The sequence below is a fragment of the Pan paniscus genome, chromosome 16 (genome assembly GCF_029289425.2).
Source record: "Pan paniscus chromosome 16, NHGRI_mPanPan1-v2.0_pri, whole genome shotgun sequence".
In the NCBI taxonomy this organism is placed as follows: domain Eukaryota; kingdom Metazoa; phylum Chordata; class Mammalia; order Primates; family Hominidae; genus Pan; species Pan paniscus.
Genome location: NC_073265.2, coordinates 10,760,624 through 10,782,082, shown reverse-complemented (window position 1 = coordinate 10,782,082; position 21,459 = coordinate 10,760,624). Strand labels below are relative to the sequence as shown.

At 39.7% G+C, this 21,459-nt stretch overlaps 1 long non-coding RNA gene across 1 annotated transcript in view; it reads left to right on the top strand.

Annotated features, from left to right (window-relative positions):
* LOC103784564 (uncharacterized) overlaps window positions 1-21,459 on the top strand; it is a 141,254-nt gene that overhangs the window by 25,655 nt on the left and 94,140 nt on the right. Inside the window, exons 5-7 of the long non-coding RNA XR_010110050.1 lie at window positions 5,830-6,071; window positions 7,063-7,149; window positions 21,005-21,116. This is a non-coding gene — a long non-coding RNA (uncharacterized LOC103784564). The remainder of the gene's footprint in view (window positions 1-5,829; window positions 6,072-7,062; window positions 7,150-21,004; window positions 21,117-21,459) is intronic.

The window sequence follows — 21,459 nt, the reverse complement described above, 5'->3', positions numbered from 1 at the left end:
CCATGTACTTTGAGTCACACAATACTTTTTTGTAATGAGTTCAATGTCTGTTTTTTAATTTTAATACTTGATTTCTGATGAAGTTCTTTATGTCTTTTTAAAATTATGTTCATTTGCTTTAGGTGTCATAGCTTAGAAACCATTGTTTAACCCAAGGCTACTGTATTAGTCTGTTCTCCCATTGGTATAAAGAAATACTGAGACTGGGTAATTTATAAAGAAAAGAGGCTTAATTGGCTCATGGTTCTGCAGGCTGTACAGGAAGCATAGTGACTTCTGCTTCTGGGAAGACCTCAGGAAATTTCCAATCATGGTGGAAGGCAAAGGGGGAGCCAGCACTTCACACAGCCAGAGCAGGAGGAAGAGAGGGGCTGGAGTGCTACACACTTTTAAGCAACCAGATCTTGTGAGAACTCACTCACTATCAGGAGAACAACACCAGTGGTGCTAAACCATTCATGAAAATCACCCTCAGGAGCCAATCACCTCCCACCAGATCCCACGGCAAACACTGCAGATTACAATTTGACATGAGATTTGGTGGGGACAAAGATCCAATTTATTTCAGCGATGAAAATGTATTCTTATGTTCTCTTCTGTGGATTTGGTCAATTTGGCTCCTATATTTAGATGCATTATTAATTTGAGTCAATCATGCATATGGTGCTAGGGAGGCGATAACTTGCATGTCAATGTCCATTTGTCCCAGCAACACTGTGTGAGGAAATATTTCTTTATATTTAATTGACTTGTCAACCTTGTAAAATTGTTTTACCATGCATGTAAGAATTAATTTTCGACATTTGATTTTATTCCATTGATATATATGTCTCTCTATTGGGCGAAATTCAGCCAGATAGCAGGCGAAATTCCACCCCGATATTTCACGTACGTTCTTTTCTAGATTCCCTGAGTGTCGGCCAGTCTGAGAAATAAAGAGACAGAGTACAAAAGAGATAAATTTTAAAGCTGGGTGTCCGGGGGAGACATCACATGTCGGCACCTTCCGTGATGCCCCCCGAGCCATAAAACCAGCAAGTTTTTATTAGTGATTTTCAAAAGGGGAGGGAGTGTACGAATAGGGTGTGGGTCACAGAGATCATGTGCTTCACAAGGTAATAGAATATCACAAGGCAAATGGAGGCAGGGCGAGATCACAGGACCACAGGACTGGGGCAAAATTAAAATTGCTGATGAAGTTATAGGCACGCATTCTCATTGATAACATCTTATCAGGAGACAGGGTTTGAGAGCAGACAACCAGTCTGACCAAAATTTATTAGGTGGGAATTTCCTCATCCTAATAAGCCTAGGAGCGCTATGGGAGACTAGGGCTTATTTCATCCCTACAGCTTTGACCATAAAAGATGGCTGCCCCTGAAGCAGCCATTTTAGAGGCCTACACTCAGGATCGCATTCTCTTTCTCAGGGATGTTCCTTGCTGAGAAAGAATTCAGTGATATTTCTCCCATTTGCTTTTGAAAGAAGAGAAATATGGCTCTGTTCCATCTGGCTCACTGGTGGTCAGAGTTTAAGGTTATCTCTCTTGTTCCCTGAACATTGCTGTTATCCTCTTCTTTTTTCAAGGAGCCCAGATTTCATATTGTTCAAACACACATGCTCTACAAACACTTTGTGCAGTTAATGCAATCATCACAGGGTCCTGAGGCAACACACATCCTCCTCAGCTTATGAAGATGATAGGATTAAGAGATTAAAGTAAAGACAGGCATAGGAAATCACAAGGGCATTGATTGGGGAAGTGATAAGTGTCCATGAAATCTTCACAATTTATGTTCAGAGATTGCAGTAAAGACAGGAGTAAGAAATTATAAAAGTCTGAAATTGGGGAACTAGTAATTGTCCGTGAAATCGTCACAATCCATGTTCTTCTGCCATGGCTTCAGCCGGTCCCTTGGTTCGGGGTCCCTGACTTCCCGCAACCTCTCTCCTTCTCACATAGTAGATAAACACACACAGGGTACATGATATGTTTTGGTACAGGCATGTAATGTGAAATAAGCACACATCATGGAGAACTGGACAACTATCTCTATGAGCATTTATCCTTTGAGTTACAAACAATTCAATTATGCTTTTTAAGTTTTGTAAAAATATACAATTATTATTGACTTTCATAGTTACCCTGTTACGCTATCAGTTTGTTTTATTCATTCTTTCTATTTGTTTTGTAACCATTAAACATCCCTACCTTCCCCCAGCCCCCTGCTACCATTCCCAGCCTCTGTTAACCATCCTTCTACTCTCTATGTCCATGAGTTCAACTGTTTTGATTTTTAGAACCCACAAATAAGTGACAACATGTGATATTTGTCTTTCTGTGCCTGGTTTATTTCACTGAAGATAGTAATCTCCAGTTTTATCCTTGTTGTTGCAAATGACTGGGTCTCTTTATTTTTTCTGGCTTAATAGTACTCCACTGTTTATATGCACCATATGTTCTTTATCCAATCATCTGTTGATGGACACTTAAGATTGCTTCCAAATCTTAGCTATTGTAAACAGTGCTGCAACAAGCATAGGAGTGCAGATATCTCGTTGATATACTGATTTCCTTTCTTTGGGGTATATATCCAGCAGCCTACTGCTGGGTATATTTGGTAGCTCAATTTTAGTTTTCTGAGGAACCTCCAAACTGTTCTCCATAGTGGTTGTGCTAATTTACATTCCCACCAACTGTGTACAAGGGTTGCTTTTCTCCACATCCTCACCAGCATTTGTTATTACCTGTCCTTTGGATAAAAGCTATTTTACCTGGGGTGAGATGATATCTCATTGTAGTTTTGATTGGCATTTCTCTGATGATTAATGATTTTGAGCACCTTTCATATGCTTGTTTGCCATTTGTATGTCTTTTGAGAAACATTTATTCCAATATTTTGTCCTTTTTTGGTTGGATTATTTGACTTTTTTCCTATAGGGTTGTTTGAGCTGCCTATATATTCTAGTTATTAATCCATCAGATGGGTAGTTTGCAAATATTTTTTCCCATTCTGTGGATTGTCGCTTCACTTTGTTGATTATATCCTATGCTGTGCAGGAGCTTTTAACTTGATATGATCTCATTTGCCCATTTTTGCATTGGTTGCCTATGCTTGTGGGATATTGCTCAAGAAATTTTCTCCTAGACCAACATACTGGAGAGTTTCCTTAATGTTTTCTTATAGTAGTTTCATAGTCGGAGGTCTTCAATGTAAGTCTTTAATCCATTTTGATTTGATTTTTTGCATACAGTGAGAGACAGAGTTCTAGTTTCATTCTTCTGCATATGGATAACCAGTTTTCCCTGCACCATTTATTTAAGAGACTGGCTTTTTCCCCAGTTTACGTTCTTGGCAACTTTGTCGAAAATGACATAACTGTAGCGTTGTGGATTTGTTCCTTGGTTTTCTATTCTGTTCCATAGGTCTATATGGGTATTTTTATTCCAATACCATGCTGTTTCATTTACTATAGGTCTCTAGTATAATTGGAAGTCAGGTAATGTAATTCCTCTAGTTTTGTTCTTTCTGCTTAGGATAGCTATGGCTATTCTGGTTCTTTTGTTGTTCCATATCCTTAACACAATTTTGATTACTATTGCTTTTGTAGTATGTTTTGAAATCAGAAAGTAGCATTTTACTACACAAACTTTGTTCTTTTTCAAAATTATTTTGTCTGTCCTGGAATTCTATTGCATTATATATGAATTTTAGAGTAAAATTGCCAATTAGGGGAGAAAATGTCACCTAGGATTTAGCTAGGGATTGCATTAGATATATTTGGAAAGTATCAGCAACCTAATGATACTAAGCTTTCTAATCAGTGAAAGCTCAATGTATTTAATTTATAATTGTATTAATATCTTTGATATGTTTTGTAGTCCTCAGTATATGTATCTTATACTTATTTTATTAAATTAATTCATAGGTATTTAACTTTTATGCCATTTTAAATGAAATGGTTTTTGAAATTTTGTTTTTAGATTGTTAATTGCTAATAAATAAAAATATAGTTGTTTTTGTATATTGACCTGTACTAAGCTGTACTACAAGCTTGCTTATCCCTTTTTTCATATTTTGTTATGTTTTATTAGAGATTTTATGATGTCTCTAGGCAGGATCATGTCATTTGGAGACATAATTTGACTTTCCTTCCAATCTGACTGCTTTATGTTTATTTCCTACACCAATTATGTTGGGGACATCCTCCAATACAGTAGTGACTAAAACTGTGAAAGTGATATCCTTCTCTTGTTTCTAATTTTACAAGAAAGTGTTTGAGCTTCCAGAACTTTTAGGATGTCATGTGAGGTTTTCTGTGCTTTCATGATGGGGAAATTTTTCTTATTTGCCTAACTTGTTGCATGTTTTTATAAGGAATGAAATTTCAATTTAGCAGGTGCTTATTGCTCATCTTTTAAGATGACCATGTGTATTGTGTCCCTTATCTCTTAATATAGTTTATGGCACTAATTCTTTTTGTATGTTGAACCAAATTTGCATTTGTAAGATGTATACCTTCGTCAAAATTTATAAATTTTTACATGTCTGTTATTTGTTTTAATAGTATTTCCTTTAATTTTTGTGTTTATGTTCATAAGTCATATTGATCATAGTTTTTCTTCAGTAACTTTGTCTAGCTGTGGTATAAGGCTGATAATTCACATTGGAAAATGATCTATTCTTCATGTTGCTCTTACTGTTTTTTATGTGAAAGGTCTAAATTTATTTAGCACAAATAGAATGGAACACATGAAAAGGAGAAAAAATGTACATTTTTTCAAGATAATTTTCAGACTTTGCAAACAATTATATTGTATAAGTGAATAAAACCAAATCAGAGTAGTAAAGAGATGTAATTGGGCTACATAGATGGAGATTTAGAAAACACTAGAAAGGGGGAGAGATAAAGGTGGGTGATAAATTACTCTTTTTAATATGATTTCATCATTTTGCATATTTCTTTCTTTAAATACATTACCTACAAGTATAGACAAAGATGAAAATATGGGTTGACAAACAGGTGCTCATTATTTAGAAGAAATATAAGATTTAAATTCTGGTATTTCATTAAGGTCAATTTAGTTTGTATGCTCAGGAGACCTAACATGTAGACATTCGAAGTGACACATTTTGTGAGCCTTCATAAATATGTATAAAAAATAGAAAATCAGAGTTTTTAAAAACTTAGAAGTTGAACCAAACAAGGATTTAAATATTATTATTAAAGTTGTTACCTATTCCCAGATGAGGACTTAGAAAAACAAACAGTTGGCAAACCAGTGCAGCAGGTGACTTCCGTGAAGCCAGAGGCACACCCTGGGAACTGCGGTGTTGCTGGAGCTGACACTGCTGTGCTGCACATGTGGCTGCCACCAGTTTCCTCCCTCTCTGGAAAGTGGAATTTGAATTGCAGGTGATGATGGCTGATGAACGGAGGGACAAGACCACATTATCTCAAAATCCTTGGCTGGGTTGCTTGCTCCTCATTTCACTGCTAGGTGCCACAGGCTTGGGGTTTACTGTTTATTTTTTGAAAAATATATGATAAATTGGTATTAATTAATTGAAGATGTGAAATCATTCACTGGTGATGTCTTCGTGACCAAGTCAGAAATTTTTTTTTTTCACAGGCAGGGTCTCACTCTGCATCCAGGCTGGAGCACAGTGGCATGAATATAGCTCACTGCAGACTTGAACTCCTGAGGTCAAGCAATCCTTTTGCCTCAGCCTCTTGAGTAGCTGGGGCCACAGGCACATGCCTCCATGTCTGGCTAATCTTTTTTCTTCTTTTCTTTTCTTCCTTCTTTTTTTTTGTGTGTGGTAGAAACAGGTTCTAACTATGTTGCCCAAGCTGGTCCTGAACCGCTAGCCTCAAATAATCCTCCTGCCTGAACTTACCAAAGCATTGGTATTACAAGTTTGACCCACCGTGATCAGTCCAGAGTAGGAAATGGAATCTTAACAACTATCACATGAGCTTTGAGGGTATCCTTCTCCAGATGAGCTTTCAGTTGAGACCTCAGCCTTGGACGTCATCTGCATCTGGATTCCTGACCCAGAGCAACTGTAAGTAATGTGTGTGTGATTTTGAGCCACCACACTATGTGGCAATTTGTTGTGCAGCAACTGATAACTAATGCAAAAGATAGCACATTTAATTTATAATACTACCCTGGATTAGATTCTAGAACAGAAAAATGGCATTACTAGAAAACCTGGTAAACTCTCAAGAAAGTCTGTAGTTCAGTTAATAGTTTTAAACCAGTGTAAGTTTATTAGTTTTCATAAATACATTATGGGTATATAAATAAGATGTTAACATTCTAGTAAACTCCTGGGTATGTAAAACTAGCTGTACTATGTTTGCATCTTTATGTATATCTAAAATTATTTTAAAATGAAATCTTTGATTTTTTATTTTTAATTAAAAAAAGACAGGCATGCATATGTTACCCCAGCTTCTGGGGAGGCTGACTTGGGAGGATTGCTTGAGCCCAGGAGTTCCAAACTGAAGTCAGCCATGATTGTGTCACTGCACTCCAGCTTGGGAAACAGAGGGAGACCAAGACTCAAAAAAAAAAAAACTGGCCTCAGAAGGTGAATGGACACATAGAAAAAAAATAGCCAAGCAGATTTCCACATACATTTACCCTTCCATACATACATCCATGTACTTCAGGAAGCCACTATCAAACTCAAGGAACTCTTGTCCATATTTGACCTCCCCATCACACTCTTTATTACCAAGTAACTCGTTTGCGTGTCAGTAACCTCTCTGTTTTCAGAGATATTTGCCTATGCCTCACATATCCCAGAAAGGCCCATTTTCAGATATCATTTAGGAACATATCTACAGGATCCCACTGAACATATTTTGGCAGACAAAGTTTCTGGATGCCAAAGACCAAGATTGAGGAATGTTAGTGACAAGAAATATAAATTGTATTTTCATATTATGATTTTTTTAAATATAGGCTTAGTTTTCTAAAGATAATTCTGCCTTCAAGCCTTGTTGGAATTCTGTGATAATTTCTTTTCACACCATATTCTCCATCAGAAATTTTATGGAACCTTGTATTCTGTTGAATACCAGAATTATATCAGCAATCCCAAAGTCACCAAATGGGCATCATCATGACAGCAGGTGAGTGGAATACAAAAGATATATATATATGGTGGTTGGTGGTTTTGGCAGTTTCTACTTATCTGGACCTGGACAAAAAAATCTTTTCACACCAGATTTTTGGCAGCTGAGATTCAAAATAGGTTTTGCACAGGCATGGAAAACCTGATAGAGGCAAAACAAGAGGCCAGGTGTGGTGGCTTATGCCTGTAATGCCAGCACATTGGAAGGCCAAAGTGGGTGGATGGCTTGAGTCCAGGAGTTCAAGACCAGCCTGGGCAACATGGAGAAACTGTTTTTCTACAAAAAAATAGAACAATTAGCTGAGTATAATGGCACATACCCGTGGTCCCAGTTACTCAGGAGGCTGAGGCAGGTGGATGGATTGAGCCCAAAAGGTCAAGGCTGCAGTGAGCCATGATTGTGTGACTGCACTGCAGCCTGAGCAATAAAGTCAGACCAAAGAAAGAAAGAGAGAGAGAGAGAAAGAAAGAGAGACAAAAAGAGAGAGAGAAAGAGAGGAAACAGGGAAAGAAGGAAAGAGGGAAGGAAGGAAAGGAAGGAAGAAAATACAACGTATCCCCAACCGTCCAGCAGTGATCTAAGAGATATACACAGGCTGAGTGGTGATTCTACATATGTGCTGGCTAAACAAAGAATCCCACAGCAGGAAGGACTCTCCACTCACCCCACACACAACTTCCTGTTCAACACGCTGCTGGACAGCACCAGAGATGTTTCCAGGGACCATGCCTAAAAACCCACAAAGACATCAGACTTCATTCTGCACACCCATGGCCATGTATAACGTTGACTTATTTTTTGGTCTATAAACATGGGGTCTATTGTCTACACCACAGTAATAGTGACAGTCAGAAAATGAGCTCTTGTGACCTAGAAACTTGGAAGAGACATTCACCTTCATGGATGTCATTTCTCATTCTTAGATGAGGATAACTGTTACGTGGTGTTATTTGAGCATTTGTAATTCAAGAAAACTAACTTCTTTAAGCTCATACTTTATTACTTGAGACATGACAGCTTCATTTAAGGTTCCTATTTTAAAACATGGTGGGTGTTTCCATTTATTTCATTTGAACTGGAGATACTATCACACTTACGAAACTTGTCAAATCCCTTTTTATCTTAATTTCAATGCATGTTTTCTAATCTATCATGATGAAGAGTGTGAAGATTGTGCTTCACCAAACCAGGAAGCAATTAAAAAAAAAGCTAGAATGGCAAGCCATAAGTTAGACATAAGTAAATGCATACAAGGTGTAACCCATCTCAATGTGGCATATCAGGGAGATGGACACTGGAGAGATGAGGTTTAAAAGAAAACAGGCACTAAATTCAAAGCTCTGCTAAATGATGTCACAGGCACAGATGACATTGTGTGGTGCTCCAAGTTCCCAAACAACCTCTCTGACAGCACAAAAATTATGATTTCCCATAATATACTAAGCTACCAGGTTTCAGAGTGGCTGTCCTGGACACTACAATTTTCAAAAACTATCACTGCAAACAAGCCAAATTCCTAGACCTCTTCATGAGGCAAGTACCTAACACTCTTTCTCCATCCACACTTTAGACTGATTGGAAGTTAGAGTTCAATGGATGGGTGGCTCATATAATTGAGACCATGATTTCATGTTCCCTTTATTCAGTCTTCCTGAAGTGTTAAATCTAGGTCAGGGAAACATTCATCTAACTCATTACAATTCTGCTTCCTCCTCAACAGATTTCTACGACCATCATTTTTAAAATTATTTCTACATATGTAAAATAGGGATCTCAGTACTCCACTAAAAGCTCTCCATTTTTCATAGTTAGCATTCCATGGAGGGCAGGTCTTTGCAAACCTACCACCAAAATATGAGGAAGCTGAACAGCTGAAGATAGAGGCTGATATAACCAGTCTCTTAGAAAGAAACATTTAGTAGGGATTTATGAACAGATATTTGAGTCTCACACAGGACTTATATACCATGGGGAAGGAATGTGTAGGAAAACTGAAGTCTACCTGTCAGGGAAAGGCAGAAATGCCATGTGAATCTAAGCACAGGATTTATAGTCATGGTGGTTCTGACCTAAGGGCAGGATTTACAGAAAAATAATGATTTTCACAAGGAACAGTAGACACAATAGAAATCTTATCCCCTAGTGTGCATATAAAGGAAAAAAATATTTATACAGAAAGCTTAGAGGCAGTCCCAGAACGGAGGTTAATCAGAAGTCAACATGGTGAATTAGCTTTCAAGATTGAGTTGTTTTTGCCTCCACTGCTAGGTAGAGGGTAAATGGAGTTGGTCAGCTTATGTGAAAGTATAAGTCTGTGTCTTCAATAATATACCATAATACAGATGATGAGGCACCCCTGTTTCCATGTAGTCATTGGCAGTCAGGGAGAAAAGTGCCGTATTCCATTCCTCTTATGAAACACATGTAACTGAGTGCAGGTCCAGCTGTTCTATGCATGCAAAAGCAATGACAAAGAGGACGTGCAGGGTCAAAGGAAAGTGACTTTATTTTTCAAATTCAGCAGTAGGGAAATGGCTGGATTACACCTCTATAAACCAGTTCAAAATTTTGGGCAGAGGACAGGGGTTTAAAGAAAGGGAAGCGTGACACATGACATGGGAGGCATGCAGGTATTGTGCAGATTCAGGGAGTCTGTGTCTTACTCGAGACAGACTGATACCATCTTGATCGTTCCAGGCTGTAGATATCCATCCTGAGGCAATCTTTAAGAGATAGACAATTCCACAGCTGGGCCTTTATGTTTGGTTCATTTTAAATTAGCCTCTGGTATTTTTTGACAGGCATATAGTTAGATAAGTATGCATGGTGTGAGTTTAGCCAGCATACAGTTAGGTAAATGTGTATAAGGCATGGACGTGTACAGTGGGAAACCAAAGGGGGTGTGGTTCCAAAGTATATTTCAGGGTTCTACTTGAAGACTAAAGCAATGGCTTCTGCAGTTTGCTTCAAGGTTACATCTTGAGACTGGGAAGAAAAAAAAAAGGAGAAAGAAAAAACTTAAATGTATTTTGAAGCTATATGACTCAATTACAATCCTTCACCATAAAAGACCATTCCATTTCCAAGGAAAGTGACAACACAGTCCATCTAGCTTCTTCCTGCTGAAAAGGGGCACAGTTAGAGGGTATCAGATTGGAATCTGTTTACCTGGAGTTGGAAATATTCGTGGGTTCCCAGACTAATGTGAGAATGTGTTGGAGCATTATAGTATGGGGAACCAAAAGTTTCTGGGAAAGTTTTTCCTGCATCTCCATACAGATCTTGAAAAGTGACAAAAACTACAGCAACCAAACAGAATAGGGAGCAGAATACCAATTATACTGTATATGAGAGTCTTCCATGGACCTGGAAGTCGACTAAACCATGACATTGTGGGATCCTGGGAGAGGACATTTATAGCAGAAATATGAGTATTCGGTGCATGCATAGCTTGGATTATATGGTGAGAATAATCTGGTGTGTTTATGCACCATTCAGTCTTAATGCACAAGTGTCACACTGGGCTGCAGTTAGGATATCTAAGGCCATAGGGTTCTGTAGGGCCACTTGTCTAATCTGCGAGTGTTTTCAGTGAGAAGGGTAATGTTGGGTTAGGTGTTATTAGAGGCAGTAGCTCTATACTTAGGGTCTCTACTTATAATTCTACATCTATGTTTGCTATCTGGGAGGAAAAGGCAGCTAGTGAGTAGAACCAACAGGGTGCCCATTTTTGATGGTGTTTTCTGTCCTTCACATTTTCCCAGTTGTCAGGGAGAGAGTCCAGATGGGACAGGATGTGTCCTGGTAGGTAAGGGGACCCGCAGGTGTACCTGCCAGTCCAGCTGTAAGGTAAGTAAGACCAGCTATGACTGCCTCAGACCCATAGCTAACTCCAGGAGAAAGGATAGGCCCCACCATGTAGCTTGATACTATTTTGCCATCCTAGCCATATATTATTAGTCAATTGATGGTTTTGGCCACATTACTAAGAGGTAACCATCCCTTAGCCTGGCTGCTAGTGGGGTGTGTTGCTCTCGTGCTTTTGGATGCATAGAGGTGCGTGACACATTGCCTGAATTTGCACCATCATCGGCCATCCTATGTTGTCATGTACAGCATAGTCTATAGAGGGGGTGATATTAACCTGCTTATGAGCCAGATGGAAGATTTGTTTCCAGGTTTCCCCAAAAGTGGAGCACTCATGGTGAGTGGTAGTGTAATTATAGATGGGAAATGCGTGAGAATTTACTCTTGTCCTACGTATAAACATAACTCCAAGTGCTCGAGGTGGTAGCTTGGGTGTGCAATGGCAAGTCAGCAGTGGAGAAAGGGGTTCCTCCCCCACAGACCCAGCAGTCTGTTTTGTTTTGGAGGAAAGCCCCTGTCTACACCCATTCAGGTAGTTTCAGCAAAGATCAAGTATATACTTATTACTCTAGAATTTATTGAGAACTTCATGTTGATAAAAGTGTATCACTTAACTCTCCTCCTTTTTCTCTTATTAATAACTTCAGATCTTTCCTTGGCTCACATAACCAGGTAGACATCTGAGTGAAGCCCACCTTTCAGTCTTTGAAGGGACTCAGCCCTTTGTACTATATCTCCTTTTTAGGAGGGCTACATTCCATCTTGGGATTGTTTGTAGTGCACAAGATGCATCCCTGTGTAATTTTCTGAATGATATCTTGGAATTGTGGGCTACTGAGATGTGGTTGCACTAGGTTGGCGAGGACATCACTCCCATAGTACGTTCCTTCATGTAGATGTTTTGAGATTGGATAAACCAAGGCCTTGGGGTTTCATCATCCTGTGAGTGTCAGTTTTCCAGGGGGAGTTGGAATCCTTTTTCTCAAACCCCTGGCTTGGGCACGTTTGGGATCTTGTTCGGTGTAATGAGGTTTAAAACCTAGTAATTCCAAATGGAGTATTCATGTCCCAGACCTGTGCCTCCTGAGCAGCTCATTTTGCAGCTTTGCCAGCTGCCTGGTTACCTTTGGTTGTGAATTATCTCTGGTGGTGGGGCAGTGCATGATGCAGTGGCAGGCAAGTCAATTGCTTCTACTAGGGCCAGAATTTCTTTTGGGTGTTTAATGTCCGTATTTTCTCATTTCAAGCAGCCTCCTCTATGTTTCCAAAACACCCGATGGGCGTGCATTACCAGGAATGCATGTATGGAATCAGAATCCCTTTTTCTGGGACAGTTCTAAAGACTCAAGTAAGAGCAATTAACTCAGCTCTTTGTGCAGAGGTAGCTGCCGGAAGGGTATGGACTTCTATTACCCTTTTGGTAGTCACGGTGGCACATCTGGCTCTGTGTACATCTTTCATTAAGCTGCTCCCATCAGTGTAGTTCAAGTCCAGAGCACTCATTGTCTAGTTTGACAGGTTCAGCATGCTTGAATAAGCTGCATCAAGGATTTACAGTCATGCTTTAACCCAGGATTGTGTTCAGTGGCTGAGAGCAGTGTGGCAGGGTTTAGAGCCGTGGTGGTTTGTAGGGTGATATTTGGATCATATACGAGGATGGCCTGGTATCTGCCCACTCACCCCACAGTGAGCCAGTAGCCTCCCGTTTGTTCTAGCAGAGTCAGCACCGGATGGGGCACAAATACAGTAACTGGCTGTCCCAGAGTAAATTGTTCTACTTCCTGTAGGACTTCACAGTGGGTGATTTTGCCCAGAGGAAGGGGGGCCATCCCTTAATCTTTGGCGTAATTGTTTAGAGAAATAGGCCATGGATTGTGGGGCATCTCTCAGGATTTGGATTAGCACACCCAGACCTATGCTTTGTTTCTCTTGGATATAGAATTTGAACAGCTTTTGGGAATTTGGTATCCCAGTGTGGGGGCTGATATCAGCTTTTCTTTGATGGTATAAAATGTTTGTTGACCTTTAGATAGCCAGAGAAGGGCCTCTGAGTCTAGTCCATTTAGGGATTCATAAAGGGTTTTAGTCATTAGTCCAAATTTAGGAATCAAATCTGGCAGAAGCTAACCCTTTCTAAGAATCCCCATGGTTGCCCCCATTCTCTGGGGCTTTATGGCTGCTATTGCCTGTTTTTTTTGTTTGTTTGTTTGTTTGTTTTTTACCAGACCAGGCTCCTTTGGCCTTGCTTTAACCTAAAGCCAAGACAGGTTACTTTCTACTTACTTACTTGGGGCTTCCTGGGAATACTTTGTATCCATATTGTACCAGGTGATTTAGAACTAAGATGAGGTCAGCTAAGCTTTTCTTATAGTTGTGGCTGGCTATTAATTATCTATGTGTTGTAGCCAGGCTTCTTAATCTTGTTGTAGGTCTCCTAAGTCTTTTGCCAGTATTTCCCCAAAAATTGTTGGTGCATTTTTTTTAGCACATTGAGGCCCCACTGTCTAACAGTATTGAAAGGTTGTTTTAGTCTCTGGGTCCTGTCATTAAAAAAGTAATAATAATTGCTGGGTCTTTTCTTCAACTGGAATGCAGAACAAAACATCTTTCAGATCTAGCACTGAAAAGCATTCATAATATCTATATATAGCAGTCAGTAGAGTATATGGGTTAGGCACCATTGGGTGAATATCCAAGACTATTTTATTAACAGCTCTCAGGTCTTGGGCAAATTGATATTTGTTGAAGGGTAGCTTCCTTACAGGCATGATAGGGCTATTATATGGGGATCTGCATGGATGAATCAATCTACTTCTGAAATTTTTGAAAGACTGTATTCAAAAATTTGTATTCCTTCTAAGGCTTCCTTTATTAATGTATACTGATTTTTTATTCGCCTCCCCCGCGCCACCCAGGGCACAGTAGCCCCTTCTGTTTTTTCCATGTGCACTCACTGTGTATTTCTTGTTTTTCCTGGGATTCCGTCTGCCTATTCACAATTACACACTCTCTCATAGACTTCTAAGGGAGAATTCTTGTTTCTTCTTAAGGCAAGTGAATAACATGTTACTTGCAGTGCTTGCTCTAGCAGGACCTGCAGATGTAGTTGTTTCTCTGGGGATAAATTACTTGCATATTTAATTTGCATAATAGGTCTTTTCCCAGCAAGGGAATTGGGCATTCTTGCATATAGAAATAGCAGTGCCTTAGGTCCAAACTTTCTAGTTTGCATTCTAAAGGTTGTAGGAAAGCCTTTTGTTGCATTATTCTTGCAACTCCTATCACTGGTATGATCATTTTGGTGCTTTTTGCTTGTAAAGTGTTAAGAACTGAATAGTTTGCCCAGTATCAACCAGGAAATCAATTAATTTTTTCCTCACTGTCAGTTGTACCCAGGGTTCCTGTGGGGAAATTTTAATTGTCTCTGAGGGATTAAGGAGAGCCCCCAGGCATCACTGCCCGTGGTCAGAGCAGTGACCCTGCTCCATTATTTGACTGTGAGCTTCTTCCTCATCATATTCCTCCTTTTTCTGGCCCCTTGGTCCTCTCTTTTGGGACAGTCATCCTTTCAGTGGCCTTTCTCCTTACACTAGGCACGCTGGCTGTGTTCCAGAGCTTGCCTCGATTTTTCTGATGCAGAGGCTTCCTTGTTCATTCCACATTTATGGTTGAAACTTCTCTTTCTTTGTCTCTCGAGCGGGGAAGGGGCCATTCCTAGTGAGGCTTCCTGTTTTGGTACCCTTTTCCTGAGTCCAAACAGGAAGAATGTTTGTGAATATTCCAGATGGGCCATGTCCCCTTATCAGTTGGAGCCCCAATTAGGGTTTGCATCCAGAATGGTCCCTTCAGGTTTGGGGCATTTGGATTTGTTTCATGGAGGCACCAAGACTCTGGATCTTCTTTGGTCTACAGTCAGAAACATATTTAGGAGAGACTACACGTCTGCTCAGGTACACTGGTGGGTAGCACTGATAGACACATAGAGATCAGTCATTTTCGGGGGATCCATTGTATAAAGTGGGGTGGAGTTTTTCCGTTTCACAAGTTAGATGTTGAAAATGGGCTGGATGTCCAGTAATGTCTGACAGGTTGCCCACTCGCATCCAAGCCACCCATGGCCATCCTTATAAACGGGAATTCCCTTGCTCCGGCCATGGCACTTCCTTGCTAAATCGTGTTCCCTGTCAAGCACTGGAGGGAGAGGCCATCTCTGTTCTCTCATTATACTGAGATGGCAGAGTAGCTCCCTCTTATTGGTCTGATGCCTCACTTGGTAGCATGAAGGCAATCCGGGCCAATGCAGAGGCCAATGCTAAGGGCCCCATAGGGCTCCCACCGCAGTGGAAGCTGTTAGGGGTGGAGCAGAGGCCAGGTGCGTTCTGGCTGTGGTGGTTGGAGCTGCTAAAACAGCTTGGGTGTAGGACATTTAAAAGTCCTAATTCTTCTTCATTACTTTCTGCCTGAGTTTGGCTCTCTGGCTTGTGAAGAATCCTTTTTCCATTCTATCCTTTGGTACAGCTAGCAGCTGGCATCTTCCCTCATGGTATGAATCCTGATTTTCAAAAAGCATGAAGACTTGGACATATGGTATTTTTTCTGATTTCCCAGACCTCTGACAAAATGAGTCTAACTGCATTAAAGACTAGTATTGGTTGCGTCCGTTCAGAGGTCAAAATTTATAACCTAACTTGTCCACAGTCCAAACAGCACTGCAATAATAGACCGTTTTTCTCTTAGTCAAGGGCTCATAGCTATAGGATCTACACTTAGCTAGGATATGCCCCAGGGGCCTCCCAGAGGGGATAGAGACCTTGTTTCCCCTCCTGACTTGGTTTCTATATCCATACTGCTCATTCCTGTTGAAACAGTGATGACAACTTTTATTTGTTGTCTCTCTTCTGTTCTGCACTGCTCATATCCTTCAACCAGAGCTCTATGGGTTGGAAAGACTTTTCTAGCTTCTTATAAGCAGTGCAATTAGTACCACTCATGGTCCTAAAAGGAACACTTGTGCAAATCTCACCACACAGCTGGGACAGCCAAAGAGATCAGAGAATAAACTCCTTGGGCAGGCTAGTGATTAGCACCAGCTAGCACAGCACTCCCCCACCACCGCCCCGCCCAGCCCCACCAGCACATCAACTTCATCCCAAGTCCATGTTCTGCTGTACTTAGTACCCTAGTAGAGGGTAACCGAATGGCAACAAATTAAATGGTAAATTAAGCACACAAAAAGGGCAGAGGCTCAGGACTGCCTAAATACTTATTCCATATGCTGTTAAGCTTTTTTTCACATAAACAACATTAAGCACCGTAAGCATGGTGGCAAGCCCTTTAGATAACCTATGGAATTGTTCACATCCTTCCTTTCCCTGTAAAAACTGGCACTGTTGTGAGAAGTACTCCAGGGCCCTAAAAAGAGTGACCCTGCTAGGGCAGTGGAGGCTGTTTCCCTCCAGGGCTGGATCCTGGATGGAGTGGGGCTTATGCAGATCACCTTGCAGAGGAAAGAAGGAAGAGGAGAGAGAGACAGAGATGGGGGCCTAAATATAGATATTGTACACTTTTACAGTTGCAGATTCATACTGCACAGTCCCGGACAGATCCCCACTAAAGGACTGGGTAAAAGTCCTGAAACCTCCTCTTAATTTCAGATGCCCTCTTGCCAATCAGCTGACTCCAAGTGGAGCAAAGCCCAGGTCTTGACATAGATACAGATAACATACACGCCCAGATGATGTCACAATCAGCTATATCTAAACAGAGCAGAGCTCAGGTGACATCACAGAACAGGCAGAGGCAGTTCAGGGGGTATTCTGGTTGCCTTACCCAGCTCTGAAGTCTGTCAGCCTCTTCAGATGTCACTTGCCCTGTGGAAAGGAAGTGTAGTCAGCAGCTGGTGCAGTGGCAAGAAGAGAAAGGAAGTTCCCCAAGACAAAAACATCTCGGCAGACAAAAACATCTCGGCAGGTAAAGAGAAATTCCCTAGAGCCCCAATCATGGGATCAGCTAGTTGGAAGCAGGTGGCATTCCTGGGTAGTTTCTTTCCCTTCCAGTGGCCAGAATGGTTAAGCCTTGGTGTGCTTGTGTGTCTGATTGCCCCATTCATCGGAAACCAGACCGATGGTTTCAGGAACTCTGAGTGTGTTGTTCCCCTCTATGTGTCCATGTGATCTCATCATTTAGCTCCCACTTATAAGAGAACATGGAGGTATTTGGTTTTCTGTTCCTGTGTTAGCTTGCTAAGAATAATGGACTGCAGCTCCATTCATGTCCCTGCAAAGACATCATCTGGTTCTTCTTTATAGCTGTGTTGTATTCCATGGTGTATATGTGCCACATTTTCTTTATACAGTCTATTGTTGATGGACAATTGAGATTGATTCCATGTTTTTGCTATTGTGAATAGTGCTGCAGTGAACATATGTGTTCATGTGTCTTTATAACAGATGATTTATATTCCTTTGGATATATACTTAGAAATGGGATTGTTGGGTCAAATGGAAGTTCTGTCTTTAGGTCTTTTAGGAATCACCACACTGTCTTCCACAATGGTTAAACTAATTTACACTCCCACCAACATTGTATAAGTGTTCCTTTTTCTCCACAACCTTGCCAGCCTCTGTTATTTGTTTGACTATCTGTTATTTGTTATATTTGACTTTTTAATATAGCCATTCTGACAGGTGTTAGGTTGTATTTGATGTTGGTTTTGATTTGCATTGCTCTAGTAATGAGTGATGTTGAGAAGATTCAAATAAATGCAATCAGAAACAACAAGGGTGATATTACCACCGACCCCACAGAAATATAAACAACCATCAGAGAATGTAATGAACACCTCCATGGACATAAAGTAGAAAATCTAGAAAGAATGAAAAATTCCTGCACAAATACACCCTCCCAAGACTGAACCAGGGAGGAACTGAATCCCTAAACAGACCAAGAATGGCTCTGAAATTGAGTCAGTAATAAATAGTCTCAGTGACAAATTTTTAAAATGCCGCTTAGAAAATGTACACATAATTTTGTTCTATTCAGCAAACATATTTGTAACAATCACTTTTAGGAAGGGTGTTAAAATATTTTATTATTTTTTCTCATTTAGCTTAATATTTTAAAAATATTTTTCTGCTGGCAACTATTTATATCTCCATTTTCATTGACATGGTCAATAATTTACCCACCTTCTATTAAATAATAGTGGATCAACTGATGTGTATTATTTTATACTGAACTTTGGCACTCTTGACATAATTCATATATGAATAGTCATCCAAATGTCTTGGCCAGTGAAGAGGAGATTCATCCTCCAAGGTTGAACAGGAATATTCTTACCTGAAAGCAGCAAGCAATACAAAAGCAAGAACATGGTAGAAGAAATTCAGGAGTCCCACAAGCAGATGAGGATTTATTTAGGGCCTGAGAAGGTGCAGGGACCCCTCATAGGGGCCTGTGTACCACCCCAAGCATGGAAATAAAGGAAAATCTTGAGTCCCTTCACAGAAATTCCAGGCACCTCTCTACCTCTGAGACGTTCATGAGCCACTTGACAAGCAAGAATTTAAAACAGTAGCAAGGAATTGAGAGTCATGGGAATATGGGGTTCCCTATGGAGACTAAAAATCAAAGCTTAACATATGTCCCTGAGTTGTTGTTCAGAAAGCTGCCCCTCTACTAAATGGATCCACTGGCACATAGACCTCAGATAAAGGGGATCTATGAAATGAACTCTGCCATTCTTTATTCTCAATTTCTTCCTGAGGGGCCTACAGGATGTTATGTCTATGAGCCAGAAGTACCATTATTTTCTGCTGATCCCAAATTTTCTGACAAATTTTACTTTCTTAAATAAATCACAAATCAGAAAATCTTTGAATCCTCCTATGACCTGTAAGCTTCCACTTCAAGATACTTCATCCTTTTAGGCTAAAACCAATGAGTAACCTCAGTATATTAATTTATGACTATGTATTACCTCTGCCTCTGTGTCTTTAAAATCCCCTACTTGTAAGCTGTCTGGCAGTTTTGGTCTTAATTTTATTTTATTTTTGGGATGGAGTTTTGCTCCTGTAGCCCAGGCTGGAGTGTGGTGACTCCATCTCAGCTCACTGCAACCTCTTCCTCCCGAGTTCAAGCGATTCTCCTGCCTCAGCCTCCTGAGTAGCCAGGATTACAGGCAGGTGCCACCACGCCCAGCTAATTTTTGTATCTTTAGTAGAGATGGGGTTTCCTCATGTTGGCCAGGTTAGTCTCAAACTCCTAACCTCAAGTGATCCACCCTCCTCGGCCTCCCATAGTGCCAGGATTACAGGTGTTGGCCACCATGCTTGGCCTATCTGCGTGACTTCTTGAAAGTTCTTTGATATTCTCCTGCAAACCTCACGATGTTCTCGTGTTTCTCAGATTGTAACATGTTACATGAATTTATTCTTTCTATGCCATGCCCTCTTTTATTGATGCATTCTGTCCTTTAAGTAGTGCATTTAGAACATTGACATTTAAAGTGATGATTGATATAGTTGGATTAAAAATCTACCAAATTTGTTACTATCTTTCAGTTGTTGATTTGTCTTTGTTCCTATTTTTGTATTTCACTCATTTTCTACCTTTTGTTGTTTTGAGCACTTTATATCAATTCATCTCATTTCTTAGCATATCTTTTTTTTTTACCTTTTTAGTGGCTAATCTAGGTAATAATTTTATTTTTAATTAATCTAACAAATAACAGCTTGTTAAAAACAATAGTATGAATATATTTGATTAGATATGGTTAAATACATATCATTGTGTGTGCATACATATATACATACAAATATTTATGTGCATTTATGCTTATATAAGTAAGATGAATAACTGCAATAAGTGATAGAAGGAATGAATGTGGGTTATTCTGTTACTGTAAGGTGTTCACACTACATCTTAAGTGATATATTGTTACTTAAAAGGGGGCTTGGATTAGTCAGAAATTTAAATTGCAAACTCTAGGGCAGCCTCAGTTCCTTGCTGGCTGTTGACCAGAGGCGGCATTCAGTTTCTTCCCATGTGGACTTCTCCCACGTGGCAGAAATCTCTATCAAAGCCATCAAGGCAAAGAGCTTGCTAGCAAGACAAAAAAAAAAAAAAATCACAACTTTACGTGACATGATCAGTCATGTGACATCTAATATTCTTGTATTATTGTGTTGTGTGAAAGCAAGTCACATTTCATGCCCATACTCACAAGGAGAGGATTACAATACGAGGTCAAGCACCCTGGCAGGTGGGGATCATTGGGCACCATCTTAAGGTCTACCAGCCACATCAGGTCCTGTCTGATGTGCAACAGTTTCCCAGTCTTCGTTTATCTTGAAGAATCTGAGCCTCTAAGAAAAGAACTGGTGAGGTATTTTATAGGAAGCATTACAATGTGGATTCATCTGATGATTTCTCATTATTTGAATAGAATTATAGACGTGTTTTGAACACCTTTATCTTAATTTGAAGATAATGAAAACTCAACAACATATTATTTAGAAATATAAACCCAGACATAAAAATAATATAAAAAGGAAATGACAAAGAGGAAACTGAAAATAATAGTAACCTTCATGGGGGTAAAAAATGCCATAAAATTGGGGAGATGCACATTTGGGGCATCGACAATATTGATAATATTCAGTTTGTTAAGGTCAGCAGTGAATTTTTAAAAAAAGAAAAAAACTTTTCTATTTTATGTTAGCTTTGGACTTACAGAACAGTTGCATAGTCAGCATGGAGACTTAATTTGCAGCCAACACAGAGTTTCCATCATTATTAACCTCTTATATGAGCATGGGTATTTGTCACAATTAACACACCAACATTATGCATTCTCATTCACTGATATCCACATATTAATCAGATTTCTTTTCTTCCTACTTAATGTTTGTTTTCTGTTCTAGGATCTCTTCCAGGATAACACATTTAGATATCTTGTCTCCTTGAGCTTTTTTTGTCTCTGCAGTTTCTCTGAATTTCCATGTTTTTCGTGGCATTGACATCCTCCATTTAGGATTTCTATGATTGTTTTTACTAACAATTAGACTGAAGTTGTAGATGTGGAAGAAGAGACAGGGGTGAGTGTAATATTCATTATACCATGGGCATATATTCTCAAAATGTGTTTTATCACTATTGATACTAATTTGAGCACCTGGATGAGGCAGTGTGGGTCCAGTTTCTGCACTGTAAAATTAATTTTCCCCCTTTCCATGTCGTACTTTTTGAAAAAAACGTCACATGCACAACGCATACTTAACATTGGGGAATTATTCTTCACCTCCTTAGGACAGAAATTCTATAGTATTGTTTGTATTTCATTACCATAGGCAATGTATCTGTTCTCCAGCATTTATTTGACATTTATTTAATCAATTATTTATATTATGTGGAATATTGGCAAATAATAAATATTTATTT